General features: G+C 47.6%; 1 protein-coding gene across 6 annotated transcripts in view; it reads right to left on the reverse strand.

Annotated features, from left to right (window-relative positions):
• TRERF1 (transcriptional regulating factor 1) overlaps nt 1-16,048 on the reverse strand; it is a 211,516-nt gene extending 195,468 nt beyond the window's left edge. For 5 of the 6 annotated variants that reach the window (XM_043591412.1, XM_043591410.1, XM_043591408.1 and 2 more), the window contains exons 1-2: nt 15,710-16,047; nt 15,207-15,288 (exon numbers count right to left, since the gene is read on the reverse strand). The gene's annotated coding sequence lies outside the window, so the exon portion shown is untranslated. Of the gene's footprint in view, nt 1-15,206; nt 15,289-15,709 lie in introns of all 6 variants that reach the window. The other variant, XM_043591411.1, reaches the window with a different exon arrangement.
• Between the last annotated feature and the right edge of the window lie 8,757 nt (nt 16,049-24,805).

Here is a 24,805-nt window from a genome sequence, read left to right on the forward strand (position 1 = left end):
AAGTGAGGCCGGTACTCCCACACACTAGCAGTATGAATGAAAATTAATCTTTAAAAATGTTTTCAAGAGGGGGAACTGGGTGGCTCAGTCAGCTAAGCGTCTGACTCTTGATTTCAGTTCAGGTCATATCTTGAGGTTTGTGGGTTTGAGTCCCGAGTTGGCTCTATGCTCCGTGTGTCAGCACAGAGTCTGCTTGGGATTCTCTCCCCCTCTCTCTGCCCCTCCCTGACTCATGCACGGAGGTGAGCGTTCTCTCTCTCTCTCTCTCTCTCTCTCTCTCAAAATAAACTTGAGATCACCTGGCTGGCTCTGTTGGTAGAGTATATAATTCTTGCTCTCAGGGTTGTGAGTTCGAATTCAGATTCCCCTGGGGCACCTGGGTGGCTCAGTTGGTTGAGCTGCTGACTCTTGATTTCAGCTCAGGTCACGATCTCAGGATGATGAGATCGAGCCCCTTGTGGGGGTCTGCACTGAGCACAGAGCCTGCTTGGGATTCCCTCCCTCCCTTTCATTCTGCCCCTTTCCTGCTCGCTCTCTCTCTCTAAAATAAACTTTTAAAATCTTCTTGAAACAATAAAATATTTTAAAAAATGAAAAATGTTTTGAAAAACAATTAGGAAACATTACTGAGAACCTGAAAACACCCACTATCTTTAACATAGTAATTCTTCTTTCCAGGAATTTATCCTAAGAAAATTATCTGAGATGTGATCAAAGATTTATAAACAAGGATGTTCATGGAAGCATTATTTACAATAGTCAAAATGATAAACGTTAATTTTTTTTTAATTTTTTTTAATGTTTATTTATTTTTGAGAGAGACAGAGTGTGAGCAGGGGAGGGGCAAAAAGAGGGGGAGACACAGAATCTGAAGCAGGCTCCAGGTTCTGAGCTGTCAGCACAGAGCCCGAGGCGGGGCTTGAACTCACGAACCCATGAGACCATGACCTGAGCTGAAGTCAGATGCTTAAATGACTGAGTCACCCAGGCGCCCCCAATTTTTTTTTTAGTTTATTTATTTATTTGAGAGAGACAGAGACAGAGACAGAGAGGATCCCAAGCAGGCTCTGCACTGTCAGTGCAAAAGCCCAACAAGGGGCTCAAACTCACGGACTGTGAGATCATGACCTGAGCCGAAACCAACAGTCAGACACTTAAATGACTGAGCCACCCAGGTTACTCAAGCTGAATTTCTAATAATAGGAATTAGTTAAATTATGGGACTCAGTGCCTGGTACACAGTAGGTACTCCATAAATATTTAACATAGAATCCATATGAGAATATACTAAAAAAACTATGAAAAATTTCAAACAATATTTAATGAGCAAGATATGAATATTAAATCTCACTCAAGGGGCACAGACTCTGCTTGGGATTCTCTTTCTCCTTCTCTCTCTGCCCCTCCCCCACTCATGCTGTCTCTCTCACTCTCTCAAAATAAACTGTAAGAAAAAGTCTCATTCAAAGTTAGCTCAATACTATTTTTTTTTTTAATTTATTTCTGGGAGACACAGCATGAGTGGGGGAGGGGCAGAAAGAGAGGGAGTCAGTCCAAAGCAGGCTCCAGGCTCTAAGCTGTCAGCACAGAGCGTGATGTGGAGCTCGAACTCACAAACTGTGAGATCATGACCTGAGCTGAAGGTGGATGCTTAACCGACTGAGCCACCCAGGTGCCCCAGCTCAGTGCTTTTTTAAAGCATAGCTTATGCCTTTTGAGAACTTACTCGGGGCACCTGGGTGGCTCAGTTGGTTGAGGGTCCGACTTCGACTCAGGTCATGATCTCACGGTTTGTGAGTTCAAGCCCCGCATCAGGTTCTGTGCTGACAGCTCAGAGCCTGGAGTCTGCTTTGGATTCTGTGTCTCCCTCTCTCCCTGCCCCTTCCCTGCTCATGCTCTGTCTCTCTCTCTCTCTCTCAAAAATAAATAAACATTTAAAAAAATAAAAAAAAAAAAAAAAGAACTTACTAACTGCCAGGCACAGCCCCAAATGCTTTACATGTATCGTTTCAATTCTCCTACCCAGCCCCATTATTTCCATGGAGTGAATGGTCCTGGATCCAAACCCAGGCAGTCTGACTCCAGAACTTAAACTATTAATCACCAGACTATGGTGCCTGGAAAAAATACTGGAAGGAAATTATTAAAATGTTAACAGGAATTAAAGACAATTGTGATTTTCTTCCTTACACCTGCTAATATTTTCCAAATTCTCTATAATCACCACACACTATTTGTAGCCTTCCCATCCAAACTAAAAAGTTTTATGAACTCTCACGTGTCACTTGCACAATCTCAGTGGAAAAGTCTTAGCTCCAGAGGAATTTTGAATCGTGTCTTCTCCAGGTCTTAACGGCAGGAGAACACTGTGTAAATGTGAGCCATGACCGTGAAAGGGGATGGGCCAAGAGTCTACTCAACAGACCATGAGTCCATAACTTCCACTGCACAAATACATGTCGCCATCTGGTTGACAAGGCACTGATTTATACATACTTTCTGCCATTAATCTTCCCAACGACCCATCTGAGTAGATGTGACCATCTCAGAAGAGGGAGGTTTAGGAAGGTGAAGTGACTTTCCCATGATCATGTAGAGCACTCCAGCTCTGGTCAAAGATCCATCCATCGTGTGCCCAGCCACCAACCATTCGCCCAAATCAAGAGCATGTTCAGGTTCAAGCGTGCCTGGAAGTTAATAACGGGGGATTTGCAAGACACACACATACTTGGTGCCCAAAACCCCGATATCGCACTGGGACCCAGCCACCACAGGGCTTCGTTCTTCCAGAAAACAATTATGCAGAAGAGTGAAGTATATGGCTTTATTATCTGCCGTAGCACTTTTGCATCCTTTATCTCCTTTGATTCTTAAACCTCGTCAACCAGTAAAGCAAAGGTACTGAGAATAAAGGAAATGAGGCTCTGAGCGTCACGCCGCTATCCAGGAATACCCTCCCAGGGCCAGTGTGGTGCCCCTTCCTCTGTATCATACCAGACACATTTCTGAATAAAACTCGGTCCACACTGACTGGTAAAGCTAAATGGGAGGCACTCACTTGTACGGTCACACAGATCTGGGATTCTTGGGTTTGAATCCCTGCTCTGCAATTTACTAGCCACGAGACCTTGAACAAGCCGGTTCCATCCCTTTGTGCCCCCATTTCCTCTCCTGTGTAATGAGTATAACGCCTTCCGCATGGAGTTGCTGTGAGGTCATAGATGTAAAATGACGACATGCATCTGCGCTTAGTAGGTAGCTGTCATATTTTTAAATGTATCCCATCCCCGAACGTGCACCATGTGAGGTCACCGTGGCCAGAGCACAATGCGTCACCTTCCTAAAGAAAATAATCCTCTTAGGCTTCTCTAACCCTGCCATTCTGGTTCCTTTTAACCATCTCAAAAGAGCCTACATGGATCTCAGTTACTTCCCAGAATCCTTTGCACAACTCTCTACAAGCTTCTTAAATTTAAGCCCCCAAAAGTGTCCTCAGAGGAGAATCAGTCATGGAGCAAAGAAGACAGAAAGCTGAAACCCCAGCCTCTGTGCTCTGAGCTTCTGATTTGCTGCAAGGGTTCAGACATGGGACCACATAGAGTAAAATGTACCCTGAAAAGAAATGAACAGGTGAGCACAGGGCACGATGGGGGAGAGGGGGCAACCCATCTACAAAAGTGGAGAACAAGGCTGGGGGCCTCCAAGTAGAAAGGGACGGAGGGACCCTTTTGAGAACTTACTAACGGCCAGGCACCACCCCAAATGTTTACATGTATCACCTCATTTCATCTCACCCAGACCCATTATTTCCATGGAGTGAAGGGTCCTGGATCCAAACCCAGGCAGACTGACTCCAGAACTTAAACTACTGATCACCAGACTATGCTGCCTAGAAAAAGTACTGGAAGGAAATTATTAAAATGTTAACAGGGAGGAATTAAAGGCAATTGTGATTTTCTTCCTCATACCTGCTAATATTTTCTAACAAGCTGCTAACACCTGCTAACAAGTGAAAGGGAAGGCTTTCTGTAATTTGCCTTAGAAACCGATGAGAGCATCCAAAATGGAAACAGAAATGGTAGGAAACCCTGACTTGGCAAGACAGCGATGCTACTCTTTCAAACTCACGGGCACAGCTTAAGAGTGCATATCCTTACCTTCCTGCTCCTGTACTTCCAATACTTTCCTAACTGATCTCTTGGCCTACAGGCTCAGCTTGTCCTCCATACCTCTCTGAGTGACCTTTCTAATACATAAATCTGACTTGTCCCTATTCCCCACACACCTCTCCTCACTCCAAACCCTCTGTGACTCCCCTACTGCCTACCAGGTCAAGGCTAAGCTTCATATCATAGTATCCGATCCCATTTCAGCCCAATCCCTTCTTACCTCTCCAGCCTCATCCCCTGCAACTGTCACTGACAACTTCATAGGTGCCAGACCCTGGCTGGGTGCTGGGGACACAAAGATAAACACCACGTGGCACAAAGATGAACACGACCTAGCTCATGCCCTTAAGAAGCTGAAAGTCCCCTTGGGCAGACAGCCAGAGAAAGGGATCACTGCAATCCACATAGACAGTGGGATGGCAATCCAGCCTGGAGTGCTCGGGGAAGGCCTCTGGAGAAGTAGGAGTGAGCCAGGTAAGGGCCAAAGGAGGAACCCTTCCATGAAGAAGCCTCAGAGCAAAGTTCATGAGCAGCACTACCTAAAAGAACTTTCTGCACTAACGGAAACGTTCTACACGTACGCTTCCCAATATGGTAGCCACCAGCCACATGTGGCCATTGAGCACTTGACACGTGGCTAGTGCAACTGTGGAACTGAATTTTTATTTGATTTGATTTTTTCATTAACTTACACTTAAATGGCCATGCATGGCTAGTGGCTACCATATTGGATAGCACAGTTCTAGAGCATTAAACTGAAGGTAATGGAAAATAAGGGGAGATGGGTAAGGCCAGATTACATGTACCTTCCTATACTCACCATGCTATCTGCTAGTCGCTCCCCCTCCCCCTACCTACCTGGCAATCCCCCAGCGAACCCACACAACCCCACCCGTGTACCACCTCTCTCTGAAGACCACCCATGTACCACCTCTCTCTGAAGACTTCCCTGGCTGCTCTACACAGTCTCTCCCACTTACTACTTCTGAAATGTGGTCTTTTTCTAGGCAGGCAGCACTGTGTATCAGATTTATATGTTCTCATAGCTGTCCCTACCAGATTCTGAACTCCTTCTCTTACTTGCCCTGGTTATTTCCAGCCACTGGCACACGGGAGGCACTCGATAATGCTTGATGACCAAGTTGTCAGCACCGACACAGTCACTGTAGCCTGGCAGGAATGGGGAAGAGGGCACTCTCTCACTTCTTCTATCAAAGATGTGAGCCACTAACCTTGATCTTTTCCTCAGCTCTGTCCAGGGGCTCGGGAAAGGTTCTCACGAACATCTGAACATTCTACCCCTTAGCTGTCAACGGCAGGCCTTGTGGTAGCTCTCACTATTTTGTCCAGGTTCCTAGAATCTATTTTATTTATTTATTTATTTATTTATTTATTTATTTGGGGAGAGAGTGACAGAGCACAGGTGGGGGGAGAAGGGCAGAGGAAGAGAGAGAAAGAATCTGAAGCAGGCTCCACACTCTGGCTCAGCACAGAGCCCAACAATGTGGGGCTCGATCCCATGACCCCGGGATCATGACCTGAGCCAAAATCAAGAATTGGACGCTTAACTGAGCCACCCAGGGGCCCCTCCAAGGTTCCTAGAATCCTGATGTCTGTACAGGGAAGGTAATTAGCCAGTCTTTGGAGTTAGTCCTGGGTCTGGAGACCAGCTTGGCAATTCGGCACCTGTGTGTCCTTAAGCAAGGTGCTGAAACCGCACCCCCCCCTCCCCGAGACTCAGGTTCCTCAAGTATAAAGTGGGCACCACATCTGCCTCTTACAGCTGCTACAAGGCTGAAGTGACTAACACATCTGCACAGGGCCAGGCACACAGTAAGGTCTCTATATAAACAGCAGCAACTACTCCTGAAGCAATTTGAAACCCTCATTTGGATACCCCACAGCATATGCAAATTCCTGAGCCCCTAAATAGGCTCTTCTTGGTGCTCTCCGGGATGCAAGGGATATAATCCAATCTCTGACTCACAGTGTGTTGCCAAAATTCTCCTTGGGTTCCCAAGAGAAAATTTATTTTCATTCCCTCCAACTTTAAAAATTAAACAGTCCTTACAGCGTTTTGGGGTGGCGGGGTGACAATGGAGACCGTGCAATCCGACAAGCAGCTTTAAAAAGGTTACAAACTGTTGGGAGAAAGAAAGGAGAAGGCAGCCAAAGGGGGTGGGCAAGGGGGGGGGGGTGGAGACAATCCCCTGAGTTTCTGCTATTATTGAATACCCCAACTCTCAAAGCAGCCTGGCCGCCCCCTCCTCCACGTGAGCTAAGCTCTGTTAATGAGAAAGCGGAGCTCTGCCTACATTACCACAATAATGATTTCCCCGTTGCATTTTTACATGCCTGCCGCTTTATCATAGCAGAAGTAGACATATATTTTCAATAAATCCCTTCTCTCCTTCCTCCTCCCCAACTCCGGCTCTCCCAGTAAATGTTGTTCCCTCCGCGCCCTCCCCCAACGCAATCCCAACCCTGGAGCACAATGAGTTCCGCTAATCAAAACAGAAAGAAAAAGAAAAATGGAAAAATCACAGCTGCTGAAAAACAGCATTCGCTACAAGTCAAAGCCCTCCACATTTTTTCTGCACGCAGCATTTACTTCTTCAAGGACACATCACCCCCGCCCCATCAGAAATCTTACGTAGAGTTGCTCCAACTGGGAGGGGGGGGGCGGGTAAAGAAATCTAATATTCGCTCTCTTTCCTATTTTGACTAAGGCAGCACAGACAGAAATATAGATAAGGCCTCGAATAACTGATTTAACAAAATGTCACTTATTAAAAAGGATGGGGGATGGGGCTGCACTTGAATTTGAGAGCTCAGTTAAACCACCCCAGCTAAAGGCTGCCAGGCCACGAGAGGCAAGGGGCGGGGGGAGGAAACATTCTCTAGCCCGGTCTCCTTCAGTGGCTGCAAGGGTTGACCCTGGCGGGCAGAGAGGCCTGGATTTCTCCCTCCAATAAGAACCAATGGGGGACCTGGGGGGAGGAGGGAACCAGAAGTAAAAGAAAAACCAAAAAAACCCGGTTGATTCTTAAATACATAAGCATGTATACTGCATGAACTGGTGCCAGCCTCTGTGCCAGGTGCTGGGGGTACAAAAAATGAGTGATGACCCAGTTCTGCCCTCCCCAAGGCAGCGTAGAAGGGGTGAAAGACACCTGGTGGTAAGTATGACAATAGCAAGGGCTGAGGCAGCCCAAGTGAGTCCCCTCTCTAGCCCAGCCCACAGCCCTGGCCCGGGACCAGGCACACAGGGCCCTCAAGGAAGAGTTAAGGAATGCGCATACGCACAGTGAAATTGTTTGAATTCCATACTGGTTTCTAAAGAAGCTGAGACTCCCAAAGGAGAGAGGCCTCTAAACCTCCTTACCTACTGTGGCTCCCCAGAAAACCCCCTCGGCTCACTTGTGCTCACCCAATTAAAAAAGAAAAGTGAACAAGCCCCAGTACTTGATAATCAGCCTCATTACGGGTATCCTTGAGTTGAATTTTAAGGGAGTTTGATGTCTCCCATTGTGAGAACATCAGAGGGAGCTCAAAAGACACCCCTATTAAAACTCTTTGGGCATCAACTCCCAACTTTTTTTCTTGTCTTTTTTAAAACATCTTTCAAATAAGTTAGATTGAAGGTGGTTTCCCAAGACAAGGAGAGGCCCTCAGCGTAGCTTCTGTGATGACCAGGGGCCCTCAGGAAGCTCTCTGAGATCGCAACCTGCTCAGAGCCCAGTGTGTCCAAAGCTGGAGCCTGGAAATGGAGGCCAGGCTATCTAGAAACGAATACCGATTGTCCAGGTTCCTCCACTGAGGGGCCCCGCAGGAAGGACAGGGCTAAGGGTAGGAGGCTGATGGAGAACAGCCATGCAATTTGTTAAAGTCAAGTTTTGGCTTTAATTATGAGGCAGCCTTAAAGCTGTGTGCTCCAGAATGAGCCAGACGATTTGAGCTCTAAAAAACGTAATGCCCAAAACATGCTTAAATCATCTGAGTGTTTCCAACTAAGGTCACTGGGACTTATAAGCCCGAAATTCCCAGGTGATCTTGGTGTCCACAGTCCTCTGCATATATTCTGTACCATACTCTTATTTAATACTTCATAGCAATATCTATTTGAAGGTGCACAATATTTGGAGACCATTCAAATTCTAGCATTAAAACGGGGCTTTGGATGCTAGCTGGACATGTGATTCTGGGTTAATCACTTATTTGTATTTTTTCAATCCTGCTTCTTGAGCCTCACTTTCTTCGGCTGCAAAATGAGAGTATCCACCTCCGATGGCTGATGTTTCTGTTGTCAGATAAACTAAGACACGCCGAAGAGGCTTTGGACCAATAAAAAGCTGGGTAAACACTAGTCATTTCAACGATGGCATCCATTTCCTCTCTCTCTGATTTTTCGTTGATTATATCCCCCTCTCTATGAAACCAAATTGATATCAGTTCCACTGATCTCTCAAAACTGACAAGTTGTATTTGTTATACAAATACAAGAAGTCCCATTATCCACAGGTGAGCAAACCCCTCAGTAACTGCTCCATTACCCTAGTCTGTCTGCTTTTGTTACGTTTCACGTTTTTCCATAATACGAAGCAATTCATAAATAAATAAATAAATAAATAAATAAATAAAGCATCACCCTCCGGGGCTCAGAGGCCAGAGGTCTGATTACGCGAAAAGCACGAAATATTTTTTAAAAACTGGAAATGACTGGGGCCACCTGGGTGGCTCAGTCAGTTAAGCGACAGATTCTTGGTTTCGGCTCAGGTCATGATCTCACGGTTCTGTGAGTTCGAGCCCCACGTCGGGCTCTCGGCTGTCAGTGCAGAGCCTGCTTGGGATCTTCTCTCTCCCTCTGTCTTTGTCCCTCCCAGTAGTCAGTTTTTTTTATCTGAAAAGGAGATCTGACCGAAGACCAATTCACCTCGCTGCTGTCTTCCTACGGGAGGAGGCCTCTTACAGTTTACTTAGCACTTTCCATACATTGTCTGGCTGCATCCTTGCAACTCCTGAGAGGAGAGGTGGCACACGGGGTCACCCTCTTTTTACAGATGCTGAGACAGCCCCAGAGGCTGCCTTGTCCAGAGCCACGGGACGGTGCTGAACCAGAAGACCCCAACCCAGGTCTTCTGAGTCCCTCCTTGCCCACCCACCTCCCATGCAGACACCACGGTTGGGGACCACCCGGGCTGGCTGTCTGTGGCATATTTTTGTGAAAGGCAGCCTGAAGGAGAGGCCTCTTTTTTTTTTTTTTTCTTTCTTGGAGCCTCTTGCTCAAAACATATGAGACAGTGCCCACCAACTTTTGAACAGGGCTGAAAATCACAGATGTCTTTTTCCAATGATAGTTTTCAAATAAATCTTACGTGAGGCCCAAATTACTTTCACTGAAGACTCTTCCCCAAGCGAAAGAATCCGCGCTTGCCTCTGTACTGCTCAGTAATGCAGTCAAATGTTGAGAAATATGCAGTACAATTTTCTGATGCAGTCTTAACCCTTCAAAGTCTCTGGCTGGTGTCAAGTCCTGAGTCCAGACCCCTTCCCAAGGAGGGCGCAGCCTCAGCCCAGAGCACCCCAAGACGGAGTACAGCTCCTTCACCTCCTGCTCACCTGCACCTGTCTTATCCCTCTGGTCAGGATGGAAGGCCCTCCCCCCACCCTCCTCCCCCCAGGGAAAGGCCAATCTTCCTGAAACCTTCTCAAGGGCTCTCGTCAGCTGTCCTGACCTCACCCATTGCTCTCATCAATCACCCCCCTCTCCAGGATCTCTCCCATTAGCTCAAAATTTGTAACACCGGCACCCGAAAAACCGCTTCCCGTTATGCACACGTCCTTCCAGCCCCCACTCCATTTCTCTGCCCCCCTTTCACCATCAACCTTTGCCAAAAAATTGTCTACACGTGCTGACCAGTTCCTTACCTCCTAGTGCCCTGCCCACCCCCTCCAACCTTGCTCCCCACCCCCCCATCCCCTGCATTCCACTGAGGCTATTCTTTGAAAAGTCCCCGGTGGCTTCCATTTTGCCAAATCCAGGGGTGACTTTTCTGGCCTTATTAACCTCATGAAACATTCAACCACCACCCCTTCCCCGATAAACACACACACACACACACACACACACACACACACACAGCCTTTCCTTCTCTCTCTCTCTAGGTTTCTTAGGACATCTCACCCAGTCCCCTGAAATTAAATACCACCCCCTGGCTGATGGCTTCCACATTTTTATCTCTCGCCTGGCCACTCCTTTGGTGCTGGACACCACTGTCAGACTGCCGGCCTGTCATCTCCACCTTGAGTTTAACAGGCATTTCAAACTTAGCAGGGCCCAAACGGAAATAGCTTGATTCCATTCCCCTCCCGTTCCCAATCTGGGCAAACAGCACCACCCATCTACCCAAACACTCGAGCCAGAACCCCCCCAGAGCCATCCTGGATTCCTCCTCCCCAGCCACCATCAAACCCACCAGCGACCCTGCCCATCCTGCCCATTCTACCTACAAAGTGTATCTCCACCCACCTTCTCCCTCCACTCCCTGTCACCTCCTCCTCCTCCTCACCTGGCCAGCTCTCCGACCCCACACCTGCCCCCTCCACCGCAGCAAGCCCCTTTATCAAGACTTGAGGGTGTCACTTCCCACTGGAAACTTTCAGTGGTTTCCCACTACACTTCAAATGAAACCCAACCTTCTCAAGGCCTCCAGAGTCCCGCACATTCGCCTCACGCTGCCTTCTCTCCATCCCCCTTGTCTGCCTGTGCCTCTTTTTAGTTCCCCTCCCCCCTCCAAAACCAAAATCCTTCCACATAGGCTCCCCACCGCCTGGTGCTCTCTGACAAACCTAAGAGTGCCTGTTCTAGGCTACTTTAGCTGAGTAAGTCCAGGTCACTGTTCCCCGGGATTTCATCAAAGCACTTATCACATTTTGCAATATATATTTCTGTACACGTCTGCCACCCCCTCTGGGCTGTAAGCTAGGGGTGGGGGTGGGGGAAGGGAAGAGGGAGTTGATGACGTCTGTTTTAATTATCAACCTATTCCCAGAACCTTAAGCCAGTGCCTAGCACATAGGACGTGCTCAGTAAGTAGCTGCTGAATGTACTAAACTAAATCCGGTTACGGCATGAAAATAAATAATTGTTATCTTCTAGAAGCCCAGAGTTATCACTGCCATTTAGGCCCACAGGTTCTTTTTCCCCTTCCTCTCCATCAAAAAAAAAAATTTTTTTTAGTGGCACTGCACCAAGAGCCCAATAGCTGGCCATACCCACCCATCCCCAACTTGTTGTCTTCAAGGAGGAAAAAACAAAAAGCATCCTTTTCCTCAGCAAACCCAGATTAACCAGATGACCTTACAAGCAGATACCATAAGTACTTAGAAATTCTTTAAAAAAAAAAAAAAATCACAAGGTCTTTTTGTTATGCATTTTCTTTAACCCAGATGAAAAGATTTATTAAGAGAGCCACGGGGATCACACTTCTGTTACCAGGACCGTACTATTCCTTAAAATGCCACAGCATCTTCATTGACAAGCTTATGCCAATAACCACTCTTGTCAGCTACTCTTGTCGCCCTCTCCCCACAAAAAAAATCAACTATGTTTTACTTTCCCCTTTATTTCTCTGGTTCCCCTCCAACATGCAAATTCAGAAATATTATTAATCCACAAGATCCCAGCTGATTCTAATCCTCCCTTCTCCCTAAATCACACAGTTTTATGAGGTCATAAATAAAATGAGCTGAATTCAACGGCTTTTAGAGAACCAGCATCCATTTGTACTGCCTGGGGTCTGAGCTACGTGTCTGGATCCTCACTTTTCATGTCAATGTTCAAAGTCAGTAAAAACATCAAGAGCTTTCCCCCCCACCCCAAAAAATGCCCATGGTGAAATACAGAATATCCTAGAAATGACAGTATTACAATATCATCATCATGAACTCTATCACAAACATATGACCAAATCCCAATTACCCACATGTGAATTCTCCACAGAAAGTGGATAAAGCCACACTCAGCTTCCTGGTGTCCCACTCTTCCCAAGCCTACCTCCTCCTGTGGCCTGGGAATAACAGTTCAATTAACCTTGGACTTGACCAAGCATAATTAGACAGGTAAACCAGCTGGCTGGAGGGGAAACTTCCAAGATTAACTGAAATTATTTTGGGTGCCTGGGATTATGTGCCCCATGCTCTATTAGCACATATAATTGGGAAACAACCGTGCACTTTTTTTTTTCTGAAGACAGTGGCAGACTTTCGTGAAAGTATTTCCTTGTGTTTGGTGGTCAAAATTACCAGGCTACTCAAGAGTCCTTTTTGGAATGCCAAGGTACAAATCCACTCTCTCCATGAGAAGACAAAAACAGAAGTTAATCAACTCGTCCTAGTCCGTGAAGCAATTTGGCCGTTGGCCCAGGAAGAGCCTGTCGAGACCTCTTGAGACCTCTCTCCACAAGATCCAAGTCACAGAAATTTCAGAGATGGAAGAAACTCATGGACAGAATCTGCATTTTTAAGACAAAAAGTCCGAAACCCAGAAATGGCTAGAAACTGATACCCTCCCCACTTTTCTTTATAGTGACATCCCCCCCCACCTGAAAAGTTCTTCGTCACTTTACAAATATTGTAAACTGGGCCAACTACCGAATGCAAGACAATTTTAACACTTTCTGATTAATCAACTTGAAGGAGAACCCTTATACTTCCCCCCAAAAAAATCAATGCTTTTGGTCATTCTGACCAACTATCAAAGGAGGAGAAAAAGAATCGTCTAAATAAGCTTTGTTTCTGTGGCCACACATTTTATTATATAAGCAGCAGCCCCCTCTTTTACAATGAAAGCTCTTACCTCAATAAAAAACCACAGGCCCAAGCGAGTTAAAGGAGGCAAAACTGAGTACTTTCCACACAGTTCATAGAACAACTGTTTTCACAGCAAGCTCACATAAATGCTATGTGATATTAACACATGCCTGCTATGTGGAAGCCTGCTTACCAAGCTGTGAAAAGACCCATGTTCACTATGGAACCTGCAAAATTAATATTCTCAATGCCCATAAAGCAGAAGGGAAATGTTGGGTGTTTTTTTGTTTTTGTCTTTTTTTTTTTTTTTGAGATGTCAAGCTGGCTTCTAAACAATCCTTTGGCGAAAATGGACATGCCTAAAAGGGCGGGGCCCAAAGAGGCGTGTCACTCCCAGTATCAATTCCTATAAATCAAATCGTGACAATCACCACAATATTTTAAAAAGAATGAATTATGATTCATGGGCCTTCAAACCTTTATTACCAGGAGAACATTCTCAGCAAAAGAGGGGAAAAAAAGCTACTGAGACTTGATTAATGGCCAAAGCAAGACAATAAAATAAATCTCATAAACGTGGGGGGGGGGGTACCTGAATGAGTGCTCTAGGCTTCAAGGGTAGGCATGTAAATAATTCTACTACCCTGGGATAAATACACATAAAGATTTTGTTTACCCTTCCAGCATATACACCATTCCGGCTAAGATTTTCAGCAGAGAAAACTAACAGCAAATTTGTTCAACTAATGCCCAGTTAGGAATATTTGGTAAGTGGCAATAATATCTAATTCCCAACGAACTCAGCTCTCAAGCTGCCAAAAATCAAATTCTCAATCTGGAAATCGGATGACGAGAAGGAAAGAAGAAAAGCACTGTCCAGGACATCAGTAACACGGAGAGGAATTTTTTTTTTTAAACTCACTTTTTCCCCTGCTACAATTGAGCCTGTCTACAGAACCGCACAAAGCTTAACCAACTTTAGTCAACCACACACCTAGCATTTACTCCCTGACCCTACTAAACATGCCTGGGTTTGAATCCCTGGTGCTAAAATTATCCTGGCGAAGTGAAAATTCCCAGCATAATCAAGGTACCTGACAGCCAAAACCCTCAACTTCTCTGCAGAAACCAGCAAGCTGAAAATCAGGAAAAGAGAAGCAAGGAGAAGCCAAGACTGATGGTTAACTGGTTAAGCGCAGAATAGTGCCTGTTAGTCTTACAGTGGGCATCAAAAAACCACATTTTCCATCACCAGATTGCTTTCTTGAAACGGTAAATGATGCAGAAGGTCGGTACCAACTGAGACAACTTAAAACTCCTTTCTCAAAGCTCTCCTCCATGGCCTGCTAAAAAGTGAACCCAGCCGGCTTTTGGGAGGCATTTTTGAAAAAACTCTTCGGCCATCCCTGGATCCATCATTCCTAAGCATCACCTCCATCCATGTACTTCACAAGACAGCCCAGGCCAGGCTGTTAGCAACCCCGCTTCAACACTTCACTTGCCAAAGCCGTGTCTAGTCTGGGGAAGAGTTTCCACAAGCTGGCTCTAACAGACGAGTCCAAGGCACACGGAGGTACCAGAAGTCATTTTCTTTAACCTAAGGATGGCAGGCGCACATGCTCCATCCAGCCCAATGCTGGACGCTGCCCGCCAGGTGCTCTTGGCCTCCGCCAGTGAATACGTGGTTTTGTGTTGTTCTTAAATATCTATTTCTTCAGCCCACCAGGAGTAACTTCCCAGTCTCCCAAACTGAAGTTAGGGAGTGAAGGGGCAAGTCTACCCCTTTACACATTTCTTTCGTCCTGGTGGCCACTGTAAGTTGGGGGAGTACCCAGCCCCCAAAGAGCCTACAAGCGCATATACATACATATATGCATCATGTCAAAAACCCCCAAAGGCACATCCCTAGGGTCCTGCGGTTTCTTGGCTGGAAGAATGAAGGCTTTATAACATCACAACCTCCAACTGCGAGCCCCACCACCACCACCCTTTAAGCGGGGGCTGCCAATTATAACGCCCACCTCAGCCCTCCCCCTTGGCTAGGATGCTGGACAGCCCGCAGAGGGAAGAGCGAAGAAGGGAAGCAGAAAGAAGGCCCTGCTAACATACTGAAAGTAAAGAAGGGGGGGGGGGGGGAGGGAGACTTTTCCCTCCCCTCCCCCGTCTTCTCACGGAGCATCCCCCAACTAATTTTTTTAAATGAAACTTAATAAGCTTCTTGCCTACCTTGGCTGTTTCTGCAACAAGTGCATGGGCAATCCGACAAGACCAGACTCCGCTTGGGGGATGAGATGGGGGGCGAGCAGAGCTGATGGAGTAATTTCAATATTAATTTATGTCAGAGCCGCCTTCTCGAAGCGCTACTCACTTACAGTACTGCCCTCAGCCTGTAAACAAATATCGCTCCGCCAGGAAACATACTCCCCAGATGCAAGCCCCTTCCCCAGCAGGGAACAGGGCCCTGCGCCGCCCCCACCCCACCCCCAACAGCATGCTCCCTCACCCCGGGGAGGAAGCTCCGGGTTTCCAAAGCACCAACCCACCACCTCCGCCACCACCCCAGCAAGAAACTTACTCGGTCCGTCTACGCCTCCACCCTCCCTTCAGGAAATCTACTCTCCATATGCATTCAGCCTCCCCGCAGGAAATCTGCTCCCCCCTCCCCCTTCTATATACATGCACCCCTCCCTCTCCTCCTCCCCACGCGCCCTCCCCAACCAGAAACTTACTAGCGTGCAAGCGTGCAGGCTCTCCTGATCCTGGAAACTTACTCCCAGATATAGCGCCCGCCAGCCCCCTTTCCCGGCCCTGCTCCCCTTCCAGCCCTCCGCGGCAAGCAACTCCAAACTCTCCGCATCCAGCCACTCTCCCTCCCCGGTGGAAATTTGCAGCGCGGGGCCGCGCGCGTGCATCCACCCTCCCCTTCAGGAAACTTACTCCCCATCTGCATGCACCGCCTCTCAGCCATCGCTTAGAGGGAAGGGGGTGTGCTAGGGAGACAGAAATACATATGTATCTCTCGCCCCTCCCCCGGCCGCAGCCCACTCGGGGCCGAGCCGCGGTAACCTGGCCTTACCTTTTGCATTGCTCCCCACCCTCGCCCCCTCCCTTAACCTTCCTTATCCGCTCCCCGGCGCCCCCCTTTTTTCACCCATTACCCACCCCTAGCAACCGTTCCCAAGCTCCTCTCGGCCTTTTTTTTTTTTTTAATCCAGGATGCAAATTCCTCCCCTGTCAGCAAATCGACTGTCAAATTATTTTCTTGCAAAAGGAGAAAGGCGGGGTGGGGGGGGGGGAGCAGAAGCAAAAAGGGGGAGGGCGGGGGAAGGGAGAGAGGGACAGAGGAGGAGAGAGATATCCCTCCGCAGAGCTGGGTCTGGCCGCGGGCGGGGAAGCAGGAAGTAAGGTGTCCAGCGCCGCGGCCGGCGGGTCCTCCGCCGCGGCCCCCACCCGCGCCCCCTGTCCCTCCGGGCGCCGCGCTTCGGCGGGCGCGGGCAGCTTGGCGCATTGTTCGCAACCTCCCCGGCGATGCGCAGCCGACCTTATTTGTGTGCTCTGCATTTGCGTGAGGTTGCACCTTTTGTAGGCTGGCGAGACGCTGGGCGAGGATGGGGCGGGGGACGCGGACCGAGTTGCGGCCCCGCGCGGGACCTGTCAGCCCCGGGGTGTGGCGGACTCTCCGGCGTGACCGGAAAATCGAGGCCCGGGAGAAGGCGGCGTGGCCGGGAAGCTGCCGCCTTAGACCCGGACCAGTGCAGGATTGCTTCCTGCGTAGCCGTCCCGGTTATTGTAACGCGCTTTGCAATTTAACGACGGGGGTTGGGGGGGGGGGGAGGGTTCACTTAATTTTTTAAGGGGTTGCAAAGATGCTAAGGTTTAGGTGGAGTGCGGGGAGAGGGCCCGTGCCGACCCCCACTACACCCAGGCTCGGCGGGGCTGGGAGAGGGGCTGGGGCTCCCGGGAAGGGGCTGGAGGTTCGCGAAGCGCGCGGCTCCATCCCTCCGCCCCGATGGGGGCGGGGAGGGGGTGCTGCAGACGGCGCTGGAAACGCAGCTCTCTGGGGAGGGGTCTCCATCTCCGCGGCGCTGCAGGCCGGGGAGGGAGGTTGCCTAGGAGAGGAGCCGGGGCCGAGAGGGGAGGGGAGGGGGCGCGGGTGCCGCGGCGGCGCGCGCTCGCCCCTCCTCGCGCGCCATGACTGTGGAACGTGGTGCCGGGGAGGAGGGACGGCCGCCGGGGGCCGCCCGGGGCTGCTCGGCATTGGTGCGGAAACCCGAGCCGGGAGTCGCTCCTCGCGCTGTCTCCTCCTCCTCCTCTGCGGGGGAAACCGCTGCACCCAAACCGAGAGCAGCTGCGAGCAGGGGGCAGGGCGCGGGCTGAAAGGCGAGCCTAGGGTTCAAACCTCGGCGGCGCCAGGGGGGGCGAGAGCGGGACGGCCCCCGGGTCCCGCAAAGGCTCGGCCGCCCGTCGGTCCGGCGCGGGACCCCAGCGTTTCCAGGCTTCTCTCCCGGTCCGAGGGAACGTGAACCAAAGACCACCTCGAGTCGGGTCTGAGACATCTGTCTCTTGAAGGGCCCACAACACAAGAGAGTAGTTTTTGCTCAAGGGAAAGTTAAGCCATGCTTTTTTTCAGTGTGGGGAAATTGTTGCGTCCCTTCCCCTTAAAATCTCGCGCAGCATAACTAAGGTGGTCCCGCTACCCGGACCTTCACCACTGTCCCCCACCCCCCCACCACCACTCGGGCGCTGGGTGGGGACAGGGCGGGGGAAGGCTATATGGGAGCTTAAAGCATGAGGTCATGGGCGGAGGAGGCTGCTGCCAAAAGCGGCCGAGGTTTGTGTGTATTTTCAGGGGTAACGGTTCTTTAGCAATGGTAAGCTCTCCCGCCTAACCCTACCAGTTCTGAGGCTCCTGGACCAGAGAACCCCCGCAAGAAGAGGGGGCTCTGGGCTATTTCACTCTATAAGCTTTGGGCCGATGCCCAGCCCTCCTTTATGGGGTCCTTCCATAGAAGCAAAGAAAGCTGACGGACAGCGCAGTGTCGCGGGGACGGAGAAAGGCTTCAGATGCTCGGTGGCTGCTCCCCACCCACGCACCCCCCCCCCCCCCCCGCCGCCCTTACTTCGGTCCTCGGTCTCTTACAACCAACCCTACTGCTTTCTGTGATAGCCTGCTTCTCCCCTCCCACCCATTCTCTAGCGGCCAGAGGAGTCTCTAAAACTCCTATCTACACTCCTTCAAGACCTTCCCAATTGCTCTTAGAATAAACGCAAGCTCTGAAGCCCCTGCGTGATTTCGCCTCTACGGACCTCTCCACTCTCCCAGCCCCTCCTCTGTACTGTAAGCCGGGTGGTGCTTCTTTGTTCTGCCTGGGGCGGGGGAGGGGGGGCGATTTCTAACCCTTACCCCTCCATCGCTTATTACTAACTCCTGCTAGACCTTTAGGACTCCACTGCACTGTCACTACCTCCAAGAAGCCTTGTTGAGCACACAGTCTCATCTCTAACACCCTCAAGGGAGAAAGACGCTCCCTAGGACACCCCTCCCTCTCCCTCCAGCCCGGCTGCAGCCGGAGCTGGCCCCAGTGACAGCCCTTTTCCTAGTGGAGGAAGAATAGCTAAGCTTGAACGCCATCACTGCCTGGGGGCCTGACATCTTGGACGGAGTTAACTGGGACAGAACCTCCAAACATTACCTGTTAACCTTAAGAGACCTGGAAAAAGCAGCGCACCTCGACACCCCAACCCCAGCACACACCCATACATGTAATGCAAGGAGAGGTCTTTCCAACTAAAACTCCCCTGTCCTTCCCACCTCCACCCCCGCCCCCACAGACAAACCTGAAGCTAAGAGAGAGTAAGTAAATTAATTGCCCAGGGTCAGAAATTCACACTCTGGCCTTTCCTGCTCCTAAACCAGAAGATGCAGAAAAGGAAGGGTTTGGAATTTGGGACCCAAAGAATTGCTGCTACACAACCAGCCATGCTTGAGTCACCTTCAAAGACCCCTGCATGCTTTGGCCACTACCAACAGAGAGGTAGTATTGCCTCATGGTTAGTCCAGCAGGCTCTGACCTTGAACAAGTTACTTAACTTCATTTGATTCCGTTTCTTTGCCTGTAGCATTGGGATAATGGTGTCTACAGTGTAGTGCTGTGAGTTTTAAATGAGTTAATATATGTAAAGGCCTTAGAACAATGGCTAGACAAGTTCTTGATTATGGGTGGGATTATGTGCCTCTTCCCAAGGAGTCTAGAAAATCAGGTTCCCAGAATCTTCACTTATTTAACCATCAAAAATAATCTATGGCTCAAGGAACTCGAAAACACTGCTAGATGCACGGATGACACATGCAAAGACGTTATTTAGCCAATAGGCTCAACCCACAACAATGCATATGCTTGAAGACAATCCACAGGGTGGATAACCCCAAATCTGTAAACTGTGGTCCTGGACTCTTAGAGGGAGTATCTGAGGGAGGATAACTAAAATTAAAATATCACCTTGGATCTTTGAAATCAGAGTCAGGCTGAAATAGTCCTAATCCTGGTGCAAAGCCCGCCTTGTATGACCTAAGGCCTCCTAGGGCCGCAAAAAAAATGTGAGCGCATTCTTATTCTCATCAGATCCTAGTCTTACCATTCTCCGTGTTTACCCCTACAATAAGAGATTGTTTTTTAATGCATTCACATGGTTCCAAATTCAAATAAACATTGAGAAGTCTCCCTCCCACCCTGTCTGACACCCACTGTTTTTCCCTCTGTGGAGGTAGCCAGTGTTAGCCTTCAGAAGACATGTTTAACTGTTTTCCAGCTGAGGCCTTCAGAGAACTCTTTTGATGCCTATTTAAGTCTTTCTGTCCAGGGCTCCCTTCTCCAATCCAGGCAGAATGGCTACCCCACTCCCATCCTACGCCAACCCCCCACTTCAACTTCAATCCTAAACAATTTGTGTTAATAGTGATGAACTACGTTTCCTGAGCTACCAACAAAAAACAAACACTCTGTGGTTCTTTCTCCTCCTGTACACTAATAATAATCACTGAGGTTTACTGAGGGCTTTCTGTGTGCCAAGTGCTGTGCTAAGTACTAGACATGCACAAGCCTATTTAATCAGCCCCAAACCGTCATTATCCTTACTTTACAAATGCAGACAGAAATGGAGGTTCAGATTACATAACCTGCTCCAATTCTCAGCCAGGCCAGCCTAGCCCAAACCCTCTCCTAACCACTAGGTCTCTTGCCTCTCTGCAGCACAGGAAAAGTTCTGGTAGCCTGAAAGGGAAGGAGTGGAATGGACTCTTTTTTGGACTTTGTCAGCCCTTAATTCAAATTTTGGGTCTGGCTCTATCAGCAATGAGACCTCAAGGAGGTTTTTTTTTTTTTTTTTTTTTTTGACGTTTATTTATTTTTGAGACAGAGAGAGACAGAGCGTGAATGGGGGAGGGTCAGAGAGAGAGGGAGACACAGAATCTGAAACAGGCTCCAGGCTCTGAGTGGTCAGCACAGAGCCTGACTCGAGGCTCGAACTCACGGACTGCAAGATCATGACCTGAGCCGAAGTCAGACGCTCAACCGACTGAGCCACCCAGGCGCCCCTCGAGGAGGTTTCTTAACCTCTCTGAGCCCCAGTTCACCCATCTGTGAACCAGAAACAAACGTGTTTCATCGGTTTAATGTGAAGATCAAATGCGTGTAGATAATGGCTTTTAAAATGCCTAGTAAACCAAATGCAGTGTTTAGATCTTGTGTGGCTCTGATATGAATAAACCAGTAGTTAAAAAGACATTGTTGAGATGGGGAATTAAAATGTGGACTTGATATAAATGTTAAGAGATTATCAAGGTGATATGATATATGTAGGTATTACAGATATGTGAAATAGATATTATAGATGTGATAATGGCAATGTGGTTATGTTTCTCCTTTAGTTCTTATCTATTAGAGATGCATAATGAAGGATTTGGGGTGAGTGTAAGTTGAGGACTTATTTTCAAATACCCCCTCACCCCAAAAAGAGGGGATAAATAAAACAAAATTAGTGAAATATGGATAATTGTTGAAGCTCTTTATTATACTGTTTCCCCTACTTCTGTTGAATGCTTGAAATACTTCAAATCGATTTGAAATAAATTTAAAAGTGAAATCATTGTCTTCTAAAACATTAAAAATTTAAGATTATCAGACATAGTCAATTACTATGAATTGTTAATAATTATAAAATTTTCTAAGCTATGGAAATACAGTACCGGCTTGGAGTATAGTACATGCAAAATGGCAATTTTAGTACTGTGAGACATTCAGGACCGGTCTTACCTGCCTTTGGGAGGTAAGCTGGCGGGGGGGGGGGGGGGGGGGGGGGGGGGGGGGGGGGGGGGGGGGGGGGGGGGGTAGGATGATGGAATGGAATGAACACTTCAGAGGGCGAGGTGAACAAGTAATTGTTCAGGACCCATTCAACCATACAGAAGACAATGGATGGGAAGGTAAATGGGCAGAGGAATGGGTAACAGAGGAACAGGCAAATTTAAATTGGGGGTAGATTTTCCCCTAAAATATACATCTGCACAGAGCCACTTCAAAATTGAATGGATTAGGAATCAGATGCACTAGGCAAAATCCTCAACTCCCTACTTACCAGTTCTGTTACCCTGCGCGGAACTGTGGATCTAAGTTCTCTCCTTTGCAGTTTCGGTGCAAGACCTCTCCTGCCCCTTCCACTGTCCAGACTGAAAGTCTAGGGAATGCTATTGGCTTCCACAAGAAAAGGATCATATCTGAGGCCACAATGCTTAGTTGCCTATCTCAAGAACAGATCAGAGCTCAATAGAAATGGAAATGTATCCAACTCATAACCAAATAAAATGTTTTAGGCCCAGCGAACATTTGTTTATTGTTCTAGGAGTCTTGTGTGTGTGTGTGTGTGTGTGTGTGTGTGTGGATGTGTGCGTGCTCCGGATTTCAAACAGCTGGAATTATGTTTACATGTGACCCCGTTTTGAAATAAAAGTTTGTCTTCTTGGAGAGAAAATTTGCATTTCAGAGAAAAGATGAGACAATATATGTGGTAACTCTTTGAAGAAGGGAACGCTTCTGGATAATATGTTCCTTTATATTAAAGGTAGCTGGTGAGGAAAACTTCTTAAAAGCTGGAAAAACTGGAGGTATGGATAAATAGGGGAGAAGCATATACCACTATGCTTTCTGCTCTATCCAAGGCTGCAGGGTGAAGTCTCTGGAGGCAACATGACCAAGTCAAGGGACCATGTGTGCTCTAGGGATGAGTGAAGGATGTAAGGTTGTAACTAATGCAGTTGTTGAAGGAGGCTCAGTGGTGAAGGCAATGAAGTTAAAGCAATGAAACAATATGGTTGTAGGTTGTTACTCAGGCTCATTTCTTTATCCTCCTTAAATCTGTAACAACCCAAGCAGTGAAAGCAAAAAATCATGGCACAGAAGGGCTTATGGGGCTCCCATTTGAAAACCAATAAGATAGCATAAGTCACTTCAACCCCCAAGTCTGTTAAGGATGGTGTTGACAAAGCAGACCTTACTCAAGACAGGAGGCTAACTGGTGTTTGTGTACTAATGCTAAGAGATTGCTATCTCAGGCAACTTTCTGGCCAGAGAGAGAAAATACGTTCCAGGCTATGAGAAGGTCCTCAGTTTAAGTCCTAGTTCCAAGAGAAGGAAAAAAAAAAAAAGCTAGTATATTTAGTAGATTCTGAATACAATTCAAAAAACAAAGAGGGACTAACTCTGGAAACCACTGCTAAAAATCCCCGCCCCTGCCCAGAAGTCATGCTGAGGAGTCACACATTTCAGCTCTGGTGTTAGTACATGGGTGGTGCTCAAGGGCTGTGGCGGCCCAGAATGCTTCCCAAATGGGTGGCTTTGTTAGCTGTTGAGGGCAAGGAAGGGAGAGAGAGATTAACTGAATTTCCTAGGGGGATGCAAATCTATTAAAAAGTTTTACATTGCACCACAGGGCAATTTAAATGTAAGTATAGATAACAGCTACTTTTCCAGAACCCCTATAGGAACCACAATTTTAAGAGGGAGAGCAAGAACCCATGAGTCCTGGCAGGAAACACAGGGGCTCGAACTCAACAAACTGAGATCATGACCTGAGCAGAAGTCGGACGCTCAACTGACTGAGCCATCCAGGAGCCCCTGAAATTCTTAGTAATTTTTAAACAAAGGGTCCTACATTTTCATTTTTGCGCTGGGCCTCACAAATTACGTAGCCAGTCCTGTGTGCAGGTTTAAGGGAAACCAGCAAGGGAAGGTATTGTACCAGAGGATTAAAAGCGTGTGGAGCCTTTAACCATCCTTAAGACAGAAAGGGCAAAAAAGAGAACTATCTGGCATGGAGAAAGAGCTGTTAGTGAAGTTGTGGCTGTGGCTGTAGCTGTAGGAGAAGATCACACAATAGAAGCGAAGACCTTTGGTAGAAGAACAGCCAGAGTCAACCCATAACCTGCAGAGAAGGAGGCAGGTGAATAGACACCCCGACTTCCCTCTGCTCCTCCCCTCTGATCTCTTGCGTGTGCCTCCCTTTGGTTGAACCCTAAGGGGAAACCAGAGGTTCTGGGAGCCCATTGACAAAATCAGTGAATGTTGGCCTGCCAGGGCACGAGGAACACTGGGGAAAAAAGTAAGAGCTAGTCTGGAAAGGGCAGAGAACATCCAGCTCAGGACTTTTACCTGAAATCTACAAGATCAGGGTTAAGAGTCAACAAAAGGGAAATATCACAAACAATGAACTTCAGTGAAGGAATTTAAGTTTTTAAAGGATGGTCATTTGGTATGCATTATGCACAGGTTTTTACAAGCTCTCAAAAGAAAAACAAGATATTTAAGAATTTTTGAGAAAAGAGGCTTGGGTGGTTAAAGGAAGCATCATTGACCATCATCAAACCTGAGATTTCAAAATTTTGAGAAGCACTGGAGGCCAAAATTCAAATTTTGCCGCTGACGCCTCACTCCCTTCACTCTTTTTTTCCTCCGCCCTTAGGTCAACATCACAACAAAAAGGTCCTTTGACAGGCAAAGCATCTCGCAAGTTGCTAGGGCCACTAGGGCAACCGAAGAGACTATAATCCAAAAAAGGATCTTGGTATAATTAAGTATTCGTAGATACCTTTTACATATGAGTAAAATTGAAAAACTCCTACAAAGGGCAAAGGGAGTGCATTATGTTGATTCGTATCTCTTGCAAATACTTAATTCCTCTGAACATTTTAGAGTATCTGGGTCACTTTCAAAAAAAGTACATATCACGGATTAATTTGAATCCCATTCAGAGTTCCTAACTATTCAGAAATGGACTAAACTTAATTTCTCCATTATAATTTCCATGAAAAACCAAGATTCTGCTACAAATGCGAGTAAGATTACAGGGACACGCTTCATCTTTTTCCAAATTTGAGGCAAAAGTCACAGAATATAAAATCAATCATCTTGAAGTGTACGATTCAATGGCATTTAATACATTCACAATATTGGATCACCATCACCTCTGTCTAGTTCCAAAACATTTTTATCACCCCAAGGAGACCCACAGTAACCAGTAAGTAGTCAGTCCCTAGTCTCCCCTCCCCCAGCCCCTGGCACCCACTAATCTGCCTTCTGTCTCTAGATTTATCTACTGTGCATTTTTCACGTAAATGGAATCATACACTATGTGACCTTTATCTGTCTGGTTCTTTCACTTAGCGTAATGTTTTTGAGCCTCATCCGTATGGTAGTATATGTCAGTCCTCTATTCCTTTTTTATAGCTGGATACAATTCCATTGCATGGATATACAACATTTTGTTTATGCATT

Source organism: Prionailurus bengalensis, chromosome B2, assembly GCF_016509475.1.
Source record: "Prionailurus bengalensis isolate Pbe53 chromosome B2, Fcat_Pben_1.1_paternal_pri, whole genome shotgun sequence".
Taxonomy (NCBI): Eukaryota; Metazoa; Chordata; class Mammalia; order Carnivora; family Felidae; genus Prionailurus; species Prionailurus bengalensis.